We start from the raw sequence: 24,775 nt of genomic DNA on the forward strand, positions 1-24,775 counted from the left end.
TACGGCTTTATGGATTTTTAGCTACGGCTTTAGACCGTAGTAAATCCGTAGCAGGTACAAAATGTGGAAAACCGCGCTCCTTTTTCTTTCCCCCCTCTCTCAAATTTTTTTTATTTCGCTCTCACGTCCGTCCCTTTCTCACTCCCTCTCACGTCCGTCCCTTTCTCTCTCACTCTCAATCTCCCACTTCTCTTTTCTCTGTCTCTCTCGATCTCCGGCACCATTGTTCCTGTCCCTTTCTCTCTCTCTCTCTCTCTCTCTCTCTCTCTCTCTCTCTCTCTCTCTCCCGCACCATTGTTTGAAACAGAAAAATCATCATCGGCATTCCTTAGATTGCATCGTCAGAGAGGATTTTGGTATGCGTTCTTCTCTCTCTCTCGATCTCCGGCCCCTTTTCTCTGTCTCTCTTGATCTCCGTCACCTTGATTCATTGCAAATCAAGCCTCATCCCAATTTATTGGATGATGAGGCTTGGATGATGATGAGAAATGCTGCAATAAGTTATTGGACTGTAGTAGTCATCCAACCAATGGCATGAGAAAGGAACTGTTCACTCAAACAAGAAGCATTGGTTGACGGGCTGTAGAAGACAGAGCCTAGGGAGTGGTCATGGGATGATCAGAAATCCAATGGTGGGATTTCAAAGTGGGATGGGTTAAAAAATCAAACCTCAATCATAGCAAATGCCATGCAAGGATAGAAAGTTCTTTGTATGATTACCTGTTGCCTGTGGAGCCTTTATTTCTGAATCTTAATTGCACAGATGGGTTTTCCGAATTTGTTTGCCTATATACACTCATGGGGTGGCACACCAGATCAATGATTTCAATTACTAGAACTCATATAAAGTGTTCTATATAGCATTTATCTTTATTTCAATTACTAGATCAATGTTTTCAATCACTTGATTTCAATGAATATGAAATTTTTGTGGAGTTGGTTGTTAAAACATGCAGGGGAGTTGGTTGTTAAAATGTCAATGAGATGTGATTTTATGGAGTAGTATATTTTCAGTTTGATTGTATTCTCTCTCCATCCGTTGATGGAATATACTTTCAGGGTATATTGTTGTTTGATACTCACAACAGACTACTATTTTGTTTGATGATGCTGAAATATTAGTAAAGGGTATTGATGTCAACACCCAACCTGATTGATTTGCTTACCCTCCATTTTCCATTTTGGGCATTCTAAAGAGTACATTCGTGGTAATATTTCAAGACCCAAAATTGAAAATAGGGTGCAGCTAAATCAATTGGAACAGGCGTTAATAGCGACTCCCCTGGTTAATCCAATAACCTGCAATTGATTGCTTTCTTTCAACTCAAAAGGAATGGCATAAATTTATAGTAGCCGCATGAATCCCTACTTTTAAGGTGCTAGCCCACTTCAACCACTTATGGTCCCACTACCTCTTGTTGCAATTCCTGCTTTCTTTCATTTCTGGTAATTAAATCACATATATTCAACTCAAAGAACTTTGCTACGTCAATATAGTAGTTACACAATTAGAATAGATAGCTTGAACAGGGAACTACGAAAAGGGAACTACGATTTTAAGTTTCTTTAAAATAGAAACAAGGAACCAAATAAGCAAAGTAGGTGTGGGAGCGGGGAACCATCTGTTTCAAAATGTTGTCAAGTATAAACAGCTAAGAAGCAGGAGCAGCACGCTGTGTGACTGTGTCTAAAGCGAGAGAGAGAGAGAGAGAGAGAGAGAGAGAGAGAGAAGGATCCTACAACTCAGGAAAAACACAACAGTGCAGCATTTTGAGTTTATTTTGAGTCGAACATCTTTGGAATCTTTTCTGCATTCTTTCTTGCTAGAATTGTTTCGGCCATAACCAATTAATTGTGCTGTAGGTCTTTAAGTTGTACCATCCATTGGCCTTGAGAGATTTCTTGATAAGCACGACCTACCAATAGATTAAGGTCTATTTGGTTGACGTTCATCTGGCCAATCTGACAAACAACATTCTTATCAATGAATTGTTTGATGCACCGTTGAATTCTTGATAGAAAATACTTAAAAGGGATATTCAGAACCTTTCCTTGAAATCCCTTATAGAACCTTCCAGTCTAACCATTTCCATCATTTTACTTGGAGCCTCAACTAATAATACAACAATGGTGGTGGCCGCACTGGGTTTTAAGTCTTCAAAGATCTCTTTTCATGGCAACGAAGGAACTTTTGCCTTGGGTAAGTTGTTGTGCTTGTATGGATGCTAATAGATGATCTTTTTTCATTGTGCATTGATAACAACAATGAACCATTTCTGACTAGCATTTTAGCTAAGTACTTCAAAACTCTTTGGTGTTTTAGTTGATTTCAAATCAAGATCATAGATGCATGTGTTTAGAATTATATTCGTGAATGAGTGAAAAATACTTATTAATTATTTTTTTGGTAAGGTGTAGGTTCAAAAAGGACCATTTGGTTAATTGGGTTTTACCTGTAATGGATAGGGAGTGGATAACACTAAGTTTTCCGGACCCATGTTTTATTTCTGGAATGAGAAGTTTTTTAAAGTTTGCGCGAGATCACCTTCCTGGTAGAGAAACCATTTTTTGTCCATGCACCACTTGCAGATGTGCACGTTTACCGATTTCTTATGATGATTTGGAAATACATCTAATGAAAAATGGATTCGATCCAAAATATAGGGTTTGGAACATGCATGGTGAGCATGTATCACCTGAGTGCACTGAACGTGCATCAAGTTCCCAACAATGCCATAGTGTCCCAAACTTAAATGATGTTCACAACACGATCGTTCAAGAACTCGGTGGTAATAACCTCGATAAAGTTGTCCAGGATGAGCCGAACGTGACCCCTGTAGTCGAAGGCGAATTTAGGGAAAATGAACGTAACAATTTTGAAGCAAATCTACAAGAAGCAATGACTGAGCTATACCCTGGGGCAGAAGATTTCACCGTGCTGACTTTCATTGTACAGCTTTTTAAATTAAAGGTGAACTATGGATGGAGTGAAAAAATCTTTACAGAGCTCCTTCAACTACTAAAGAAGGTGTTGCCTTCTGGTAATAAGGCCCCAACTAATACCTACCAAGCAAAGAAGATTATTACAAAGTTGGGTCTTGATTATGTGAAGATCCATGCTTGTCCAAATGATTGCATCTTGTACTGGAGAGAGCATGAGATGAAAACTAGTTGTCCAACTTGTAACGCTTCTAGGCTCAAGACAGAAATGGATGATGACAGAAAACAATTTCAAGTACCTGCCAAGGTGTTAAGGTATTTTCCATTAACACCAAGGCTACAAAGAATGTTCAGTGTGCCATGGTTGGCGAAAGAAATGTCCTGGCACTCAACCAGGAAATTGCAACATGAAAAGATGGAGCATCCAGCTGATTCTATTGCATGGAGGAATCTCGATGACAAGTATACGGATTTTTCAGCTGAGTCTCGTAATGTTCGAATGGGTTTGGCTACTGATGGGTTTAACCCATACGGCACTTATAGCGCTTCATATAGTTCATGGCCCGTTATGTGTGTGACGTACAACCTTCCACCTAAGCTTTGTATGAAACCTCAATTTACTATATTGACTTTACTCATTGAGGGACCGTGACAACCGGGAAAGGATATTGACGTTTACTTACAACCATTGATTGATGAACTTCAAGACTTATGGCAGAAAGGGGTCATGACGTTCGACGCATACCATGAAAGCAATTTCAATATGCGTGCAGTTCTACTCTGGACAATCAATGACTTTCCAGCATATGGCAACGTTTCCGGTTGTAGAACGAAGGGTAAATATGGTTGTCTTGTATGTGGTCCCAACACAGATTCCTTGCGACTCAAGTATGGAAAGAAACATGTTTATATGGGCCATAGACGGTGGTTGCCAATGTTGGACCAGGCTAGAAAGGACACAAGTACTGGCACTTACAATAAGAAAGTGGAGATACGATGACAACCGATCCGTCTGGATGGGATTGAGGTCGAAAGACAAACTGCGAACCTCAATATGCGGTGGGGGAAGTCTGGGAAGAAGAATAGAAGAGGTATTGATGGAGGCCGACAAGAGCTAATCGATGACGTTGAATCACCGTGGTTCTTCAAACGGTCTATATTATTTGATCTAGAGTATTGGAAAGATATTCCCGTGTGCCACAACTGTAACACCCCGTACTTTGCAATACTCGAGTGTTACCATATAAATTAATTTAATATAAATGTATAAATAATGCAACCTAAATATATAAACTATGAAGTGTGTGTACTTTGTAAAGATGGAAAATTTCATGTTAAATTGATATGTAACTATAATCCATGTTATGTGCATATACTTACAACCTCATTAATATAAATTACGAACTATAGAATCTGTAATACATAAAAATAAAATATACTAGAAAATCTAATGACTTATATAAAATTTAAAAACCTAACACATATATGACCATACAAATAATAATACATATTTATTAATCTCTGCATACTGATATTCATATAATTTATATATTAACAATTTGTATTAATATAAATTATATATAACAAAATATATAAAGGAAAATAATAATAATAATAATAATAATAAACATTAAAACTTATTCTAATAATAGCATTTAATATTCTAAATTCATAGCGTAGGTGGTCCCGGTTGCCTGAATAGATCCCTTAGCCCTTTTAACCGTTGTCATTCAAATTTGATATGATCCGACCGTTGGAATTGCAGGAATCCACCAATACGACCCAAATCAAGTTGTGGGCCCCACCTAGGCTTTGGATCCACCTCATCTTTAGTTAGGTGACCTAATATGACCTCTAGAATCATTTAGACGGTGTGGATTTCTCAAAAACATCACGGTGGACCCCACACCTGCGTCGCATGTGCACCACAGGGGATGCACCCGCTGTGCACCAGGCTGGTTAGACCGGTCAGCACGGGCTGACCCGTGCTTCTCCAAAAATGGAGAGTTTTTCTCTCTCCCTCTCGTTGCGCAGCCGACGGACGAGCATCCGTTTTGGTTGATCCGTGGTCCACCCACACTACCCAGACGAAAGATCCAAACCGTCCATCGTGTGCGAACCTCAGCCCTGACCAAAACCCTGAAACCTCCACCTGCTAGGTGCACCCACATGCACTCGTGAGCTGGTGGAACAAGGACCCGGAAACACAACGTTTCCAAAAGTGGAAACTGTTTCCACTCCACATCAGCGATCCGCGTGAGGGGCGTCTAGCACGATCTCGGACGTCCATCCAAAGCAATCTCAGCCGTCCATTTTAGCTGAGCGGTTTAGGGCTCCCTTAGCAAACAAAACCACAAGCAGTTTTGGATTCGCCCACCGTATTTGGAGACGGTTTCAGCCAGGACGATCTGGACCGTTTGTTGTCAATCCTACGGTTCTAACACGTTAGTGTAAAGGAAAAAAAGGGCGTGGATCAAGCAACAGGAGCTCATTCCCCATTCTTGCAGCCGCCTGAGAGAAAACCCATCCGAAAGCTTCTTCCTTCCAACCCATCTATGAAACTCCATTGGAGCTTCAACTTGAAGCATCCCCTAGCTTTATCCCACCAAATCAGACCATCCAATGCATTCGGATCTGAGAAAAATGCCCCGCATCGAGATCTGCCATTAATGGCCGGTCTTCTTCCTCGGCGAGCCACGGTTCCTGTTTTGCTGCGGGCCGTGTTCTGATGCAGCTGGGGTGAAGGGAATGAATAGGTAAGGAGGAAAGAGAAGAAAGAAACGGAAAGAAAAGAAATGGAGGAAGAAATAGAAGGAAAGAGAGTAGAGAGAGGGTTGACGTGGTGCAGCTGCACCTGCACCACGTTGCTGACTCAAACCGAGCCGAGGTTGGACTGAGTTGGGCTGGGTTTGGTTCATCTAGTCTCACTGCTGGACGTCCCAGCAGGGAGAAGAAAAAGAGAGAAACAGTGGGAGAGAGCGAGGGAGAGGGCAAGTGCAACTGTTGCACTCACTGCCGAGTCAAGGGGACCCGACTCGCCGGCATCTTCTGCCTTCATTGAGTCGAGCTGACCCAGCTGAGTTGCATATCTGGTAGGATTCAGGCCTGCCAAGCATCCCTTCCATCAATTGAAATGTGGAGTGTGTGTGCTTGTGTGCGGCATTGGCTCAACCCAACCGAGTCGCTGGTGCGACTGCTCGACTCGCTGGGTTGAGCTAGGCGATTGGAGTTGGGGTTAGCTCGAGCTAGCTGCGAGTTTGGTCTGTCCCAGACCCTGTGAAAAACCAGGGAGAGTATAGGGGCATGTAATAGAAAGAGAGAAAGCAAGATCGGTTGGTGGGTTGCATGGCAAGCGAGTTGACTTGACTCACCTGTGTTGGGTCTCGCCAGCCTCCTTGCTGGAGTTTTCCAGCTAAAGCAAGAGAGGAAAAGAAGAAGAAAGAAATAGAAAAGAGAGATTCTAGAGAGAGAGAGAAGAGAGAAAATGAATGAGAAGAAGATGGGCTGTCCGGCCCAAACTGAGTCAACTCATCGAGTCTGAGCGAGTCGAGCTGGGTTGGTCTGTCCAGACCCATTGCTGGACATCCTAGCAAGGGATAGAGGAATGGAGGAATGAAAGAGAAAAGAAAGAAAAGAAAGAAGAGGGAGAAGGTGAGATTGAGAGAGTTGAGCTGAGTCAACTCAAATGCCAAGTTGTGTTGATTCAAGTCAAATGAATTACAGGTGCGTTTTCCCTAAAAACCTCGTATTGGAATTTTAATTAGAACATTGGTAAGTTATTTATGCTATAACTAGCTATTATAATCAAAGGCTGTAATTATCAAATCTTAGTATTTATTACCATCATTAATGTGGCTATAATTATTGCGATTATTAAATATGGCTAACTATTTGTTAATTCTGCTAGTGTTAGTTACAACATTTATCATGCTATACCTTTTATCAATGTAGGTTATTAACAATAAGATTAACATTGATAGCATTAATAGGAAATTATTATCTACTTTTACTTCATTCTAAAATTAATATGAATTAATTATATGAATTTGATTTCTAAACTCTAAGCCAAAGCCTAAAGTTAGGTTAGTGGATGAAATCCTGAGTCTAAGTAACCTAAACCATAAGTTATGATCCTAATCGTACAAATTAATAAGTTGTTCTCTAAGATATCATTATATGTCCCTTTTACCGTTGTTATTACTATCATGAGTCACTATTAGTATCACCACTCGTGTGTTGTTAGGTAATTTAATATAATATTAGCCGTTGTAATATTCTTAAAATTTACAATAATTTATTTATTAATTTTACCCATTCATTACTCCCATTAACAATACCATTAATGGCCACACGAAATAGAGTTTAAATTCCATAATCTAAACTTAGAACTAAATCCTAAGATGAAGCCCTAAACTTTACATTAAAATCCTAAAATCTAAGTATGGGACTAGACTCTAGAATAAAACTCTAAACATAAGTAACCTAAACCCTAGGTCATATTAACCTTGACCTTAAGTACTTTGTAGAAACCTGATCTCACATACAACTTCACAATCCATGGTAGGATTCAATCCTGAGGGTGCACGCGCTTCGTAGCAACGCCAATTGGCGATTCAATGCATGAGGTGATGATTCTTCCCCTTGGGCTTTCCATCTTCTCATTAGCTTAAGTTATAGTTTTTTATTAAAAATTATAATTGACATCTCTCTCTTATAATCACATGTATTAGCTGGTGGAAATTGAATTGCTATATTGCCTGCTTAATGTTCATCCTATATATTTGTTCATGCTTGTGAATTATTTGTGTATTGCTTATGGACTTTAAACTGGTACATTAGTGGAAAACCTCCACCTATACATGTACACCCATACTTGGGATGTAACCCGACTGGTTGTGATTAAAATGGACCTGCGACTTAGTGGTTATTGAGTAGTGGTCTAAATGGATCATTGATGTGGGCCTACCATCCAGGGTTATTGTGTCCAAATGGTTTTCAAGAATGGTCTTTTATCGCATGGTTTTGACACTCGCCCTATGAGGCCTATTTTGATAATTGCCCTATGTGGCTCGTTTGATATCGCCCTATGTGGCTTTGTTCTATTATTTTCCCGATATGGGTTCGATGTTTTATACTGTGTAACCATGCGATGGTAAGCCCCATGTACTGTAATATGATTGGCCGCTAGTCGACGGGCTTCCATTAAACATCCTAAGATGGTAGCCTCATGAGCCGGGGATGGTGGTAATGGGACACTATGCCCGAGCTGTCGGCCTACGCTGGGCCATGTGCTCCCCGTAGTGACCTTTGAGCTTATCTAAATTGGCTGGTTGTAAATGGACTAATAATGACTTGGCTAATCATGCATGCATAGCATACTACGACGGCTTGGATCATTATGCCCATACGATTACGCTGCGAGTTGCGCTAATGACCAGCCGATCGATTTATGATGATGACTTGGATCACTCATGCCCATACGATTACGCTGCGTGTTGCGCTGATGACCACTCACATCTTTGGGTGACGACCCCATTGCCTGTCTGGATGTTTTTCCTGGGGCTCCGACCGTCCGGATGATTTACCCGGGTCGATGATTGCATTCATGCATCCATGCACCTAATAAGACTGCATTTACTCTGTTTTGGTTGTCTAGATGTTTTATACTATTTCTTACCTAATGCGGCGGTGTGTAATCTTGAGGAAAATTCACACTGAGTTGGCCACTCATCCATCAAATATACAACCGTACAGGTAGTACAGGTGGCTTTAGTGATATGTATGTTCAGACTTGATGAGGAGCAGAGTACGATTGCCAGGGATGCATGGCTGTATTTACCTGGAGGAGCTGCGTGATCTTGCGGCTTATATGCTTACCGCTATTCTTCATGTATTAAATGCTTGTAAATTTTGTACTTGTTAAATTCATGGTTTGTATAAGTCATTATGGGCAGCTTCTTGTAAATTTGAATGATAATGAAATTTTCCTTTATGTCGATTTGTCCACACTACGCTCATTTGCTTACTCTGATAAAGGAAAAAAAAAAGTACACTCGAATTTGACCATCCTTTAAAGCTAACACTCGGGTTTTTGGGACACGGGTCATATACTCGGGTCCTAAAAATCGGGGCGTTACAACAACCTTGATGTTATACATGTCGAGAAAAATATATGTGAAATCCTTGTCGCTTTGATGTTGAACACGCCCGGCAAAACCAAGGATGATGTTAATGCGCGCAGGGACCTGAAATGGTTGAGAATTAAGAAGCGTCTATGGCTGAAAAAGAGTAATGGCAAGACGATTCAGAAACAAGGTCCTTTCTGTCTAAGAAAAGAAGAGAAAAAGCTTTTCATTCAAACTTTACATAATCTGCGTGTTCCTATTGGTTTTAGTGTGAACTGGAAGACCATTGTAACAGAAGATTGCATGGATTTAAAGGGAATGAAGTCTCATTCTTATCATGTGTTGATGCAACATCTACTCCCGGTTCTTATCCAGTATGCATTCAAGGATAGGAAGGTCATTCGTCCTATAATTATAAGCTTTTGCACCTTCTTTAATGCCTTGTGCTCGTCAACCATAGACCTTCAAACGCTCATTACTCTCGAGAGGGGCATGGCTAGGACGTTATGTCAGCTTGAGATTATATGCCCTCCATCGATATTTGTCATGATGATGCATCTTACCATCCACTTGGCCTACGAGGCTCGCATATGTGGTCCTGTATACTATCGATGGATGTATCCATTCGAAAGGTACGCTATGAACTTAGTAAGAGTAAATAGGTGAAATGTCTAAAGATGCATGTATATGTAATGTATCATTATTTTTGTCAGGTTCATGAAGATATTCAAGGCTTATGTCCATAACAAGACGCAACCTGAGGGTTGCATTGCAGAACAATACATCCAAGAGGAGACGGTTATATACTGCAACCAATACAGAGGAAAACATAAAACAAGCCTCTTGGAAAAGCTGGAAAAACGTTTTGATGGAGTCATTCCAAAACCACAAAAGTTACAAGAAATTATTGATGATGATTCTAATGATGACAATGTTGGTCCAGTAGGTTCGAGTCAAAGTGTTATCCTAATGGGTATCGAATATGAACAAGCTCGTACTTGGGTCATGAAGAGTCATCCCAGCTATGATGCGTGGGAAGGGTATGTACTTTTAGCTCATATATATCTTCTTTACTTTATGCAATTTCAATATAACATTGGTATCGAATAACCCACAGGAAGTACAAAGATTTCTTGCAACGATGCTACAGGAGGACTAACAAGGTGCCTAGCGAGGATGAATTCATACCTTGGTTGAAGAGACAAACAGAGTTCAACGAATCTAACGAAGAAGAATTCAAAGATATAGTGAGAGGACCTCTAGCTTTTGCTACGCAATACAATAAGTATTGTATTAATGGTTTCCTTTTTGTCACTAAGGAATATGAGGAGAATAAAACGAACCAAAATAGTGGGGTTATGACAGAGGGTATGACCACTTTCCGATCTAGTGCTAAGGATATAAATACAGTGGATGAAAATCAACCTTACTATGGAGTCCTTCATAGAATTATCCAATTAGAGTACCGTACAGGATATAAGCCCATCCTATTTAAGTGTGATTGGGTGAAGGTGACACATCATGGTGTTGCTGTTGATGTTGAAGCGAATCTGAGATTAGTAAATTTATCTAGTCTTTATAGTTCAGACAAAGTGGGTGACGAGCCGTTCATCCTCGCGGAGCATGCCGTACAAGTTTTCTACTCCAAAGATCATAAAAATCCTGAATGGCACGTGGTCTTGGAGGTTCCAAAAAAGATTTTTGTCAAAGAGGAGACATGCCTTCTATCAGAACGATTGAAGGCTGTAACTAATGCTGATGTAGGACCTGATCTCACCACCTTAGCAAATGCCGATGAGTTGATATTCAATGAACCTGAAGAAGTCAGCGTTGTAGTTAAGAAAACAAAGAAAAGAAAGCGATCAAGGAGAATCTATTGAATTCTTTGTATTTTTAATCCATGTAACAAAATGATATATATCGAAGGAAATATAATGAAGGTATGGATAATATAGTGAATTGTTTGTGCTTTATCTGTTATCTAAATTGTTTCTTAACCATTAGGTTTTTTTTTTTCTATTAGCATATAAATAAGCACATGGACTCACAGCCAGAGGCATTGGTTGCAAATGCAAGCAACACCAAAGGTAACAAGATAGTTCTCATTAATTAGATATGTAGATTTCATTTTTCTTATATATTGGCGGTAATCAACGATGTTTATATATAATTATTATTCTTTTTTATGTAGATGTGCCAGCTTCTTCTTCATCTAGAAAGAGAGGCCCTACTAAGGGTGCTTCTTTACATGTGCAACCTAATAGGAAAAAAGTCCTTAAGACAAATGAATTCGGGCAACCGAATGAGGACAGTCCCAATCACAGAGACTTTGCATCGCATATCGGTGTCCTAGCCCGTGCTCATATCCCGATCATATACGAGGACTTTTGCCAGGTGCCTTGTGCACACATTCAAAAGGTTATAGAAACATTGTCACTGTTTTATGAGTTTGAGGGTCAAAGTTGGGATGCAGGTGTTTGGTATATAACACAACACATCAATGAAACATGGAGAAATTATAAGAAAAGGTTGACTAAACAATATATAAAAAACAACGATCCTATAGTTGTTAGAGATAGTCCTGCCCCCCCAGGTGTCCCTATGGAGGATTGGAGGACCTTTGTGGATCAACACAACACCGAGCAATTAAAGAGAGTAAGTGCAAGGAATAAAGTCAATCAGGCAAAGCTAAAAGGACCTGCATGTCTTGGGAGGCGTAGCATGGCTGTTACTCGCCATCAGATGGTATGTATATAAAGATAGGTATTATAGTTTAAAATTAAATTTAATTTTGATCTAATTAACTCTATTAATGATGTGTATTTGAACGATATGTTATGTGCCAAAGGCGATGGAGAGGAATCTTACCTCTGATGCCGAGATAGGTAGAGGTGATGTCTACTTAAGAGCCCATACGAGCAAGGACAAAGTCGTCCAGTATCCTGACCTTGTTGTAAGTGCACCCCTCTTACCACTAACTAGTACCATTATGAAATGTCATTATATAACTTTAAATTATTTTACGTTTATTTGTATTAATTTTGTCACAGCAAAAACTAGATGAGCTTTATAGTAGCAATCCTGCTTCTAAGATGATCGGCGTTGACGATGCCCTTACATAGGTACTAATAAAGTTTTAAAATTACTTAAGTTTTACGATAATTATGAATTTCCTAATAACTTGATTTGTAATATTTTACAGTTGGTTGGTTCTGATAGTAGAGGACAAATGCGTGGTCTGGGTTGCTCGATAAGCAAAACAGGACTGAAGAAGTCAACCCCTGCCCGTTCAAAGCTACATAATATGGCAAAAGAAAGAGAAGGCCTAGCGCAGGAGATATTAGAGATAAAGAAATCATTGATTGATATAAAGTCCTGGGTGGGTATGCATCAAGAGGCACAGTCTGGTCAAAACCTCCCATCACCACCAGTGACTAAATCTACTCAGGGATCATCGGTATGCAATTATAATTTCACTAATGTAATAAGCTTACAATTATATTATAAATGCTAATAATACTAACGCCATTTTATATGTGTACATGTAGTCGGATACGATATATATTGGTAAGAAATGCGAGTTGCTTGGTTGGGGCTTACGTAGTGTTGTTGCTCGTGGTCAAGTACACGAAGTTAGTCCAAATGCAGTTGTCCATTGTGAGCCATTAGCAGAGGGAGCTTTTGTTGTTATCCTAACTGAGATTATACACATTGATGCTCCTTTGTGGAAAGAAGATGGATTCGCATCTACACTTGGAGAGGCCGGTCCGGGATCACTTGTGCAATGGGGGAAGCAATCAATGAGATTCCTATAATTTGAACAAATATAGTACTATATAATTGAACATATAGTAATTTGGCTTAAGTGGGTTTTGATTGGGGCTTACATGATGCTGTTTTTTGGCTTAAGTTGTTACTCTATATGATGTTTGGCCTAAGTAGTTACTCTACATGATGTTTGGCTTGTTTTTTTTTTTTTTGTACTCTATAGTTCATCGATATTTATAGTCTGCTTGAATTTTGCACTATATATTTGAATATATTTATAGTCTTAGGCTCCATTTGGTCATCACATTGGTGTTTATGAATGTAAATTTATCTCAAACCAAATGGAGCTTAAGCCCTTTTTTAACTCCGCCAATGCAACTCCTTGCATTGCCGGTCCCAAGCCCGGGTAAAGGAGGAGGGGGAAGGGCTTCAAGGTGAGTTTTATCATTATTTTTTTTTCATTTTTTGAAGCTGTTATAATTTTTGAGTTTATTTTTGCTTGCAGGCTGGCAGATTTGCTCGCATATGTTGGCATATGGCCTTACAATTCTTAGAGGTACGCATGGAACTTAACAGGATCATTGGCCTATAAGTTCATTCATGTTGTATCTTATGATTTTACATTCAGTGGATTATGATGTTTATGGAGACACTCTGTTTTTGAAAATTCTGTTTGGTCATTTTAATGATTTTGAGAAATTGAAACCCGTGTAAATAGAATAAATATGAAATCTAATTGCAAGGACAATTAAGAACTCCCTAACTAAAATTTTCTTATTTCAGGCACTTGTTGTCCTCATGCATGATATGGGTCCAAACTGGGAGCTGATAAGTGATGCTATCAACAGTACCCTGCAGTTCAAGGTGAAGTTGTATTTGGATCTTTTTCTTTGGTTATACTAGGAGCACAGTAACTTATAGTGATCTAAGGGAGCTGGAGCATTTTCTGAGTATGGAGCACAGTAATTTCATATTATTTACGAATTACTGGAATATGAAGGACAGCTTATTAAATGTGTTGACACGCTTGGCCGTATTGAAAATGATACTATTTAAAGTTAGAAAATGAGTTTCCAATGGTGGAAATCTAAGGAGCAAATTGTATGCTGAATATTTGCTATTAGAAGTGCAGTATGAAGACATTATTACAGTATTTTTAATGTCTGTTTAAAGTCACAAGCCTCACATTTATTTTAATGTCTGTAACTTGCAGAATGAAGGTCTCAAACACCGAGTGTTTGAGCGTTCCTTGGCTGACCTTCAGGCTGATGAGGATCAGTCCTACAGGATTTTACAACCGACAAATTAAGATCGCTAGTCCGTAAGTGGCAAACCTTGATCGAGGCGCATGTACATGTGAAGACGACAGACAACTACACCCTGAGAATGTTTTGGATTGGAATCACCAAGAGGCGCCCTAACCAGGTTAAGCAAACCTGTTATGCCCAGTCAAGCCAAATCAGACAGATTCGCAGAAAAATGAGGGAAATCATGGTTAACCAGGCAACGTCCTGTGATCTCAAGGAGTTGGCGCTTAAGGTTTAGTGTTTTCATTTTCCCTTTCTATCTTCAATTTTCATGGAATGTTTGAGGATTTTGTTTTAGTGGATGGAGAATTTTGAGAGATGACAATAAGAAATATACATGTAACTATGGTGCAGATATAGTGTCTGCGGGCTGTGGTGCAGATATACATGTAACTGTTAAAATAGAAAGTGAAGACTCCACACCAAATCTGCATTCTATCATTTCTAAATCTGATGGGGTAATCAACTTAATCATTCCATTGCCAATCTTAAAAAATGTTGTTAAGTTTAAAAAATATTTATCTTTCTGTTTGAACAAATGCTTGTTTCTTTTGTACTGTCTTAGTTATCTTTCTGAACAAATGCTTGTTTCTTTTGTACTGTCTTAGATATCTTTTCAGAGGCTATTGAACAATCACAGTAGAAAGCGGGCTACTTGGGAGTATCCATTTGCTGTGGCTGGTGTAAATATCACATTCATGATCATGCAAATGCTAGATTTGAACTCCCGTAAGAGTCATCTCTCTCTCTCTCTCTCTCTCTCTCTCTCTCTCTCTCTCTCTCTCTCTCTCTCTCTCCCCTTCACTCCCTCCCTTCCTCTGTGTGTGGGTGTTTATGTGTGTGTTCTTTGTGACACACACTAACAGGTCCCAAGCCTAGGTAAATTTGGACGGTTGGTGTCAAATGGGCAGCTCAGCATTCTTAAGAAGCTGACCCGAAATAGCTGAGACAGCTATGATGATGACACACATATACATATACATGGAATGAGTGTTTTTCCTTTTTCTTTTTTCTTTTATGTAATTATTGCCATGGATATTAGTAATATTCTCAAGGCATTGGTATCATCATATCATGATCCTGGTATGAGCACTGCATGAATAATGTTGTGTTCAGTTCATTGCTATCTGAATCTAGGTTCCGGTTTTCATGAAACCAAAAATGGCAAAAAATAAAAAAGAAAAGAAAAGAAAAAGACATGGCACCAATCTCTGCATCAGTGTTTGTAAACGAATCTGTCATAGCCTATAAACTTGAAATTCTATGGAATGTGTAGCTACCTGATTGAGAACTTGTCACTAATGATGGCTTATATATATTTGCAGCAAAACGAATCTGTCACTAATGATGGCTTTCAGGTTAGACAGAAGTGTCTATGGCCCTCAGACCTAAGAATATGTTTTTATACGTGTGGCAGGCCCGTGAGATTTTATTTTTTGCTAGTTACGCTGTTTGTCGAAGATCCTGAAATTTGATATGGTTACAGGAATTTGCAGCCCCAAACAAATCACTGTTCCAAAATTGAAAGCCTATGAAGGTAAGTTGTGTACACATCCCTTTTGTACACAGCTATTTACTGGTTAGCTTTGTATCCCTGCTAGGTCTAAAAATGAAAGTATTGGCTATGTGCTGTAGGTACGATCTGCTACACTTGACACATGGCTTCCAGAACAGGTTGCATTTATTCAAAGTAAGCATGCAGAACACTTCTCAAGCTTACATTTCTTATGAGCTTTTTAATTGCCGCAAATCTGCCTACCAATGAGGACAGCTTCTTAGCCTTCTTTATATTGATTTTAATATTGGTCTTACTCTTTTGGTTGTATGCAGCAATGGGAAATGAGAAGTCATAGATCAGATTACTTTCTTGAATTTCTCTATTTTGAAGTTTTGTAGCTAAAAATCTTTGTTTTTTCCAACCTAACTATAGGAGATTCAGGCAAAAAGAGCTCTTTAGAACTCTGTATTTCCAGCTGTAAGCAGAGTTTGGAATTTTATTCTATGGAAAATAGGATTTTTTTTTTCTTTGAGACTTACAATTCCTTTTCCCTTTTGAAACAGGCACTGGCAATGAAGAGGTGGAGTACAAGCCTCTCCCTGGTGGTCTAAGAAATGGTACTAAAAAAGAGACTAGGGCATCTGGAGATGCAGAGGTGAGTTTATGTTGTTAGTTGTATTCCCATCTATCTAAGCTGTTAGAGTAATTTCTTATAACCATCCCAAGTCCCAGTTCTTAAGAATGTTTACTGGAATGACCTCATCCTTTTTGTCTCTGTCTGGATTGCATTCCTTGCACTACAGATTGCCAAAGTGAGAGCTCTACTATGCCTCATTTTCATGTTCAAGTGCGGTAGATTTTCCTGTATTGTGTTTGTTAGAACATGAGCAAACCGATCAGTAGCTTGACCTGTTTGATGCAGCATTACACGGCAACCTGTTCGATAGCATACTGGGTTTTGAACTTATTGCAGGTACGATCTTAGTGACAAGAATATGTTATAGTTTGTTTTCCATAATTTTTTAGTACTTGGGCCCCATTCAACTCAACCTGCATATTTTCTGACCGAGCAACTTAAAGAGTTTTTATGATTACTTTGATAAGAGATGAATGCTCCTGAGAAGCCTGGTTTTTAATGTGTTGGAGTATCAAATGTCTGTCTATTGATATCTCTCAGATCCTAGTTGTTGTTGGGGTGTCTCTACGTGAGGTAGTTAGCTTATACAAAGGTAGAAGAGTAATCGCAAATTTTGTGGACCTATGAGTAACTTGAAAAAAAAAAAAACAAAAAAAACAAAATCAGGTCTAACATTGTGGACCTATGACTAACTTGAATTTTAAATGGGTAAAAAGAAAACCAGGCTTAAAGAAAAAAGAACCATGATCCATTTAAAACTGGATCGGTAGTGACCCTGATCCACTTTGGACTGCTTGACTGTAAGCAAATTTTGTGACCTTATGAACAAGTTGGATGGCAATTAGCCATCATAGTAGCCCTGCGAATGTTTCAAGGTGGGTGTCATTATCCCTACTACTTCCTGTGGTGTTGTCTACTTGAGCTTTGGAATTGCCTCATTTTCTGTTTCATGTCTAAAATGAGCTCATAAATTAATGGATGGCTCTCCATTCTCATTTTTCTCATGCCTGCATTAAGAGTAATAATAGCACACTAAGAGAATGCCACCTCTCCATTCTCATTTTTCTTAGCCCCGCAACCCAAAAGAAATTTGCAACTGCAACTCAGCAACATATCAGTTGTTTGGAAGTGTACCTGAAAATGTTAACAAAAGTTGGGTTGCATGGGGAATCTTTGTTATGCAAAGAATTTGAATTGCCTTGCTTTTCTGGTTAGCAAGTTAGTTCAAGGATCAGTCTTCATGCTCTGTTTGGAAGCTCAGAGTCGATTTTTGGATTGTGATGGGTGTACTCTCGGGAAGCAGACACAATGCTCAGCTGAGAAGGAAGTTAATTGTCAGTATTGCTTTGGGGATGTGTCTCTGAGTCAATGCAAGCTGTTTATCATGTAGCATTGTTTTTTTTTTTTTTTTTTAAATCTTTTTTGTTGGGGTATACGATACGTGAAGCTCCTTTTAGGGCTTGAACCGAAAATTGAAGCATATCCAAGATGAAGATGCAATTGGACTACACCAAAGGAAACTGTATGAATGTAACGCCTATGGCTGAAAATTGGTAAGTGTCTAAAGAAGTCTTGGATCGAGCCGATATTTGCGTTTTCCCTTCATCCATGTCCATGTGACCATATGAACAGTTGGATGCAATTGTCCTCGCTGTTTCCTGTGGTGTGGTCTAGTTAAGCCTTTGATATGCTTCAATTTTTCGCTCATGCCCTGAAATGAGCTGGAAAAATGGATGGACAGTGTAGATAAGACATACATCCATAGTGGGCCCCACATAGTTTATATCCATATGTTTTTTGAGGTCATTTTAAAACATGGGATGAAAAATGAGGTAGATCCAAAACTCAAGTGGGCCACGCAGGAGAGAGTAGTTAAGACTTAAAAAATAAAAATAAAAATAAATTAGCCACATACAAAAAACAGCAAGAAAAACAACAAAACTTATCTTAGGTCAATTCTAACCCACTCCCGCCAGACAGTCCCAATTACCATACATGTTTTTCATGTGTACAGTGATGAGGGAACTGCATATTGCTTCAATCATTCACTCACCATAATAGAATTCCTCAAGGACTCCAACATATCTAATGTAAACAGGAATTATATGATCCTAGCCATATGCATTGACAAATCCACCCTACAATCCCCAAATTCCTATTTTTTCCTTTCGCAGCTGTGACCTTTTTTCCCCTACTTCAATTCAGGAACTTATTCATTCCATGCCTTGCAGTGGTTTCTACTCTTGTTCTTGGTGTTTATTAAATTTCCTTGGGAATCTGAATCCAAATCTTGCTCTGTGTGTGTGTACGCATGTAACTCATTACTTGGATGTAGGAGCAGGAGAGGGTAAAATATCCATGTGCAGAAATTTTAGAAACTGAATGTTGAAAAACCATCACTTCTTAAAGCAGCAACGGTTTATTGTTAGAAGTAATAAAGTCAATTAGATTTATGTTCTGCTACTTTGACTGTTTTGCAATGCCGATTAGAAAAACGTTTTTAGCATTTCTAACTTGTATCATCCTTCTTGTCACAATTAGTAAGAAATATAAACTTGTTACAGACATACTGCAAGTTACAGACATTAGATCTCTAAATTTTATTTTATTTTTACAAACATATATAAACTTAAAGTTTGGCAGGGGAGTTCTTTACTACATGGTGTGTCCTTGTGTGTGTGTGTGTGTGTGTACACACGCATTGACATGAAAATTCCTAGATTTGACAGAGGCATCATTATCAGGTGCAACAATATCCATTTTAGCAGCACTTGCAATGATGTTTTTCTTCTGAATGGTATGTTTTACTTGTACATTTTCAATATATGTAATTAACAGTATTTATAGATCGATACATGCTTCATTCTTCTTGCCTTCAGGCTTCAATCTAATGCTTTATTGATCACTTCATTTGTTTATCCTCAGAAGCACCAAATGTAGGATTTGGGACTGGATTTTGAACTATTTGGGGCTGGCTTGTTAGGCCATTACTATTCGAAATTTTAATTTGCTCAGCCCAGCTTTTAGAGGAAGGCCAGTTTACACCCTTAACTATTCAAATGAAGCAGATACAGACTCTATTTCAACATTGAGACTAGGGATGGAGTGCAAAAGGTGAGAACAGTGAAATCTTACCAAATGACCCAACTATCATTTCCCTACAAATTTAAAAATCATATAACACTTGTGGGGCATGTTCAGTGCCTAGTTATTGGTTTTCTAAACATGGTTGATTAGACTTGATTATGTACTTAAGTTACATGGGTTTGTGTTTGTTTGGAAAAGAAAAGCTCTTTTGAATAATTCTAATGTCATAATGTAGTTTGCCAAACTCAATTTATGGATCTGACAGGATTCAAATTCAAGCTGCCAAACTCAATTTATGGATCTCAATGCAGATGTCTTATGGGCCACAAATTTTGGCGAGGTTGTTATATTAAATGTAAGGCGTGTTTGGATGCAAGGCATGCTCAGTTGAATTGAACTAAAGGAAACAAAGAAAAATGGAAAAAAACAATCTTGAATCAGGTATCATTATTCTAATTTGAATGAGGTTGGCAATGCATATCATGTATTTTAATTCAGACTCAAAATCATCTGAATTTGCAGTTTCGACCTTTTCCCCTCTAGCAGCGTGTTGCTACTCGTTTTTTGTCAATGTGAATGCTTTTTTGAATTTGATTGAAATTAAGGGCCTGCTTCCCACCTAAATGAAACGAAATGGCGATTTCGACTACTACCCAATTAGCATATTCATCTTCTTTTTCTTTTTTCTTTTTGCATGCTCCAGGTGGTAGTAGAGATTTTGTTTTTGTTTTCTTAACATAGAAATCTAATTGAATTCTTATATGAATTGTATTGGCAGGGTGTTCAAAGAGCCGATCTCACGGAGGATGAGACTGCCTTGCTTGGGCAAGTCCTAGCAATGTCAATGGATGATCCTAGATCTAGTCAATCTGGTGATGTGTCTGTGGGAGATACAGATATGTCAGAGCCAGAATGACATGAGCAAGGTGCTTGGAGACCAATCTTTCGTGTCATCTATTCTTGCTTCGCTTCCTGGAGTTAACCCTAATGATCCTTCAGTTAAGGATTTGCTGGCATCTCTCCAAGGTCAAACAGAGCAAAAGAAAGATGAAGATAAGCCACCAAGAGAGGGCAAAAAGTGATGGTGCTCTGTAAGCTATCCATGCCTCCACATGCTCTCCAAAGGTCAGGTTCGTGATATACATACAGAAGGCTCCTAGGAAAGTTTGTGAGAAGTAGACGTCTCTTTTCAACCATGAATGAATTTGATTTAAACAGTTTCAATTTTTTCAAATTATGATGACTTGAAGTGAAGCTCACTGATATGCAAGCTGTTCTTGTTTGGGACTTTGATGGTGGCACCAGCAGCAGCAGTCAGGAAGGTTATTTGTGCATTCAATTAGAGGCCTTGGTAAATTCCTCCTAGTTTGAATTAATCAAACAACCACCTATTGTAGGTTATTTATTTCCAAAGCATTGGTTTAAAATGGATGCATGCCTGTCATCGAATTCTTTGACACGGACCATGCAAACACGCCATAAAATTATGAGGTTTTGCACAGTGAATTTGAACATTAATCTAGTTTGAACAGTGAATTTGAACAGTGATTGGCATTGGTATCATCATATCATGATCCTGGTATGAGCACTGCATGAATAATGTTGTGTTCAGTTCATTGCTATCTGAATCTGGGTTCCGTTTTTCATGAAACCAAAAATGGCAAAAAACAAAAAAGAAAAGAAAAGAAAAGGACATGGCACCAATCTTTGCATTAGTGTTTGTAAACGAATCTGTCATAGCCTATAAACTTGAAATTCTATGGAATGTGTAGCTACCTAATTGAGAACTTGTCACTAATGATGGCTTATATATATTTGCAGCAAAACCAAGGACATTTGTTGGATCGGTTTTCAGCCAAATGCTTTCAGGTTAGACAGAAGTGTCTATGGCCCTCAGACCTGAGAATATGTTTTTATACGTGGGGTAGGCCCGTGGTGTAGTGATCTAGACTGTTGATCTGATGGCCCATTTTGGAATTGGGAATTTCCAAAAAATCTCACTGATATGACAATCCTAACTGATTGGGAAGAAGAAACAACAATAGCTTCAAGGTGAGTTTTATCATTTTTTTTTTTCCATTTTTTTAAACTGTTATAATTTTTCTACTAGAACTAGCATATGTGGATTGGCAAAAGTGCGAATGCACTTGGTGTTTCAAATGCCACCCACTGTTTTGATATAAAGATATTATGTTTTAAATAATATATTTAATTTCAGCAATTATTATGTTTGATAGTATCAATTGTTTCAAATGCCACCCACTGTTTTGATAGAAAGATATTAAGATTTTCAGACCTCACCTCTTCTCTAACCTTATCTTGCATTTTATACTAGATGTGCCGAGATCTCGAAGCCCGACTGGCTGCTGCAGAGGCAGAAAGGGTAGCAGCTGAACAGGAGAAGCGTGAAAAGGAGGAATCTTTTTCTTTTTTCTTTCGATGCCGATTGGATCTTGTTGTTAATGAGAACTTTAAATAGACATATAACTATTATTATGTTGGCATTGTACTTTTGTGAATGGAAATGAATGATTGTGTTTGATTGAATGAATGAATGATTTATCAGGGTGTACTACAATGGTAACAGCTGCCATTACTAATTAAATTTTCTATTAACAACAAGCATTAGCTACGGCTATTCACCGTAGCCCTTTGTTGAAACCATAGCTTTTGCTAAAATTAGCTTTTCGCTACGGTTCTCATTCTACTTTTAGCTACAGATAAAATTTGTAGCTGTATGTAATTTTAAACTACAGACAATATTGCTACGGCTTTATTCCGTACCTATACTTTCATTAGGTACGGCTACTAACCGAAGTTGTTGCTAATTTCAGCCTATTGCTACAGTTCTTGCCTAACTTTTGGCTACAGATATAATCCATAGCCGTAAATCCTTGACCGCTACAAAAGCAACAGCTACGGCTGTAATCCGTATCTATTATCTATATAGCTACGGATTTTAGCCGTAGCCATAGCTTTTAGACCTATGGCTATGGCACCAATGGCTACGGTCGTGCTACGGATTTTAGCCATAGCTATAGGCTTTTAGCTACGGTTTTTATCCGTAGCCTTTTCCCTGTTTTCTGGTAGTGAATCTACATACTTTGTTTTCATTTCTTGGTAAAACGAATCCTTCAGGTTGTTCCATGTATACCTCCTCGTTGAGGTCACCATTCAGGAATGCAGTCTTTACATCCATTTGGTGGATGTGAAGATGATGTATTGAAGTTAGCGCAAATAATATCCCAATGGATGTTATCCTAGCTACAGGAAAGTATGTGTCAAAGTAATCTATCCCTTCTTTTTGTCTAAAACCCTTAGCTACTAGTCGAGCTTTAAAGGTTTGGATAATCCCATCAGTGTGATATTTCTTTCTAAATACACACTTACAACCTATGGGTCTAGAACCTGGAGGTAAGTTAACTAGTTCCCATGTTTGATTTGATAGTATGGATTCCATTTCATCATTTATAGCTTCTTTCCAGAAAGCTGAGTCTCTAAAGGATATGACCTCTTTATATGTTTTAGGATCATCTTCTATAGTCATTACTATAGGTATTTTTCTTATAACATTTTCTCTATCTCCTTCTACCAGATGAAAAATGACACGTTGTGAGTCTATATAGTCATCTCCAAGACTCTTCTCTATTCTTGTTCTTTGACTCCTACGAGGCTCAATAAGAGCTTCCACCATCTGTGGAGCTGTGCTATCTGGTTCTTTATTAGGAGTTTGGATTTCATCATCCTTTGACTCCAAGGATAGTGAGTTTTCAAAGAACTCAACATCTCTTGATTCTATTATTGTATTAGACTCTATGTCTAGAAGTCTATAAGCTTTACTATTTTTTGCATACCCTACGAAGGCACACTTAATAGCTCTTGGTCCTAACTTAGTTCTTTTTAGATCAGGGGTTCTGCAATATGCAAGACACCCCCACACTTTTAGATATCCTAGGTTAGGTTTTCTACCTCTCCATGTTTCATATGGAGATATTTTATATTTTTTTAGATGGAATTCTGTTTATTATATGGCATGCTGCAAGCAGTGCCTCTCCCCATAGACTTAGTGGCAACTTTGCTCTTATCAGCATTGAGTTGACCATTTCTACTAATGTTCTATTCTTCCTTTCAGTTATTCCGTTTTGTTGAGGTGTATATGGCGCTGTACATTGATGTATCAGTCCATGTTCTTCACAGAAGTTATCGAATTCATTGGAGAAGTATTCTCCTCCTCTATCGCTACGGAGAATTTTTATTTTCTTATTCAGTTGATTCTCCACTTCTGCTTTATATATTTTAAACATGCTTAATGCTTCATCTTTGCTCTTTAATAGGTACACATACACATACCTAGAGCAATCATCTATAAAGGTTATGAAGTACCGTTTACCTCCACGAGTAAGAATGCCGTTTAACTCACAGATATCACTGTGCACAAGATCCAATATTTGAGACGATCTTTCAACACTTGGAAAAGGTTTCTTTGTCATTTTGGATCTTATGCACACTTCACATTTTTCGGTTTCATTATCTGTGTATGAGATTAAACCATTTTTAGCCATGAACTTCAACGTACTATACCCTATATGGGCTAGTCTATCATGCCACAGTCCAGCGGATTCAACCATATACGCAGAAGTGCTACTTTCATTAAAAGAAAACTTAACCATTCCGTTACAAGCATATCCCTTTCTGACAAAATTTTTATTTTTGGACAGAATAAGTTTACCTGACTCATACACCACTCGTATGCCTGGTTTTCTCAGAAGATCCCCAGAAACTAAGTTTCGCCTCATGTCTGGGACGTGCAGTACATTAGTTAGAATCACTTTCTTTCTAGAAGTGAATATTAGTTCGACAGTTCCTTTGCCGACGACCTTCGATCGGACTTCATTACCCATTTGGACTTCTTGACCATCGGTCAATTCCTCATAGGTTTTGAAGGCTGATTTGTCGTAGCACACATGTACAATAGCGACAGTATCATACCACCAACCTGGAACTTTGCCTTGGATAGTATTCACCTTAGTGATCATAGTCACAATATCGCCTTCTTCTACTGCACTTGCCTCTTTTTTGGATTTGCGATAGAGGCATACTCGAGCATAGTGCCCGATTTTTCTACGGACATGGCATGGGCCCTTGAACTTTCCGTTCTTCTTTTGGGTGTTCTTCTTGAATTTTTCTTTATTAGGTTTCAGAAAATCGTCCTTCTCGGGATGTTTGTTATTAGTGTTTTATACAGCATGTATCTTGGACGAGGTATTCCCGTTATCATTTTTTCTATCGCGGTTATGGGATTCTTCCTCAATCCTGAGGTGTTTCTGGATTTGTTCCAGTGTGTAGTCCTCAGTTTTATGCAGCAACTTCTTTCTATAGTCTTTCTACATTGGTGGCAATTTGGCGATTATAG

The 24,775-nt window shown here is 38.6% G+C and overlaps 1 protein-coding gene and 2 long non-coding RNA genes across 3 annotated transcripts in view; all 3 read left to right on the forward strand.

Moving 5' to 3' along the window:
• The window catches only part of LOC131250906 (2-alkenal reductase (NADP(+)-dependent)-like), a 107,385-nt gene that overhangs the window by 60,645 nt on the left and 21,965 nt on the right, over nt 1-24,775 (forward strand). The window lies entirely within an intron of this gene.
• LOC131250915 (uncharacterized) lies at nt 11,728-12,156 on the forward strand. The gene is made up of 3 exons (XR_009173494.1): nt 11,728-11,810; nt 11,914-12,018; nt 12,116-12,156. It is a non-coding gene; the product is annotated as an uncharacterized LOC131250915 (long non-coding RNA).
• Nucleotides 20,628-21,786, forward strand: LOC131250916 (uncharacterized). The gene is made up of 3 exons (XR_009173495.1): nt 20,628-20,713; nt 21,184-21,414; nt 21,698-21,786. It is a non-coding gene; the product is annotated as an uncharacterized LOC131250916 (long non-coding RNA).

The sequence above is a fragment of the Magnolia sinica genome, chromosome 7 (genome assembly GCF_029962835.1).
Source record: "Magnolia sinica isolate HGM2019 chromosome 7, MsV1, whole genome shotgun sequence".
NCBI lineage: Eukaryota > Viridiplantae > Streptophyta > Magnoliopsida > Magnoliales > Magnoliaceae > Magnolia > Magnolia sinica.